Source organism: Penaeus monodon, chromosome 31 (genome assembly GCF_015228065.2).
Source record: "Penaeus monodon isolate SGIC_2016 chromosome 31, NSTDA_Pmon_1, whole genome shotgun sequence".
Taxonomy (NCBI): Eukaryota; Metazoa; Arthropoda; class Malacostraca; order Decapoda; family Penaeidae; genus Penaeus; species Penaeus monodon.
In genome coordinates, this window is record NC_051416.1 from 1,847,765 (window position 1) to 1,848,829 (window position 1,065).

The following is a 1,065-nucleotide window of genomic DNA, read 5'->3' on the forward strand; positions in this document are numbered from 1 at the left end:
CCCTTTTAGGGGCCCCCCAGGTATCAATGTAAAGATTTCCGGGAGGTGCTATAACACAAGATTTAATAATGAAAACTTACGTGGAAACAGCCCCGCAAAACACAAAATCGTGCAATTTTTACCTTTTCGAAGACCCTTTGATACCCCTTTACAGACCCCTTTCCCAGATACAAAGTCTTTCCCCGCCTCTTCGGAATATCCTTTCCCTTTTCCCCCCGCTCGACCCCTTTTCAAAACTGACCCTACAAAACAAGTTAACCTGGGTCCGATGCTCAGCCTTTTTTTATTCCAGTTGCCGCTCCGCGCTGTGCACTCGCAAGGTTACGCTCACCTACTTGAACAAGGTATAAAAACCCCCTAAACCCCGATGTTCTGCTCCAATGCTATTTTAAAAAAAGGGGAAAAAGAGACATTGGGGGCCCCTTATCGACTATAGGCGCCTAAAAAAACTGGTTATTCCTGCCCCTTTTCCCCATTCCCCCCATTTTGACTGTTATTACAAGACAGCGGGAATAGCAACAAATTTCTTCTTGACTCTCGACTTAGCCAAAGAATTTCATCAATTACCCATGCACCCTGAGTCTCAAAAACTGTTTTTCCCACCCCTTCTGGACACTGGGAATTCACACCAAGGTCCTTCGGCCTAAGAAACGTCCCATTGAGTTTTGCACGATTCATGTCCATCGTCATGAGTGGTCTTGTTGGCAATGACATACTCACTTACCTCGATGACCTATTAGTTGTCTTTAGTAGACTAAGTGAAGATGGATTGACCATCAACCCACAGAAATGCCGTTTTTTTTCCTCTTCCCTTGAATTTCTTGGTCATACCATAACTTCAGGTATCTCCCCTAATGTCAAGAAAGGTATAAGTAAATTCCGTCCCTAAGGATCCACATTAAGTTAAGAGCTTTTTAGTTTTTTACAGATCCTTTGTATCCCATTTTGGTTCCATCACAAGCCCTATTCCCGGCTACTTGAAAAAAGACTCCAATTTTGTTTGGGCCAAGAAGCAGGATTTTTTGCATTTCAAATTTCCTGAAATATAAGTTAATTAAGTGTGGG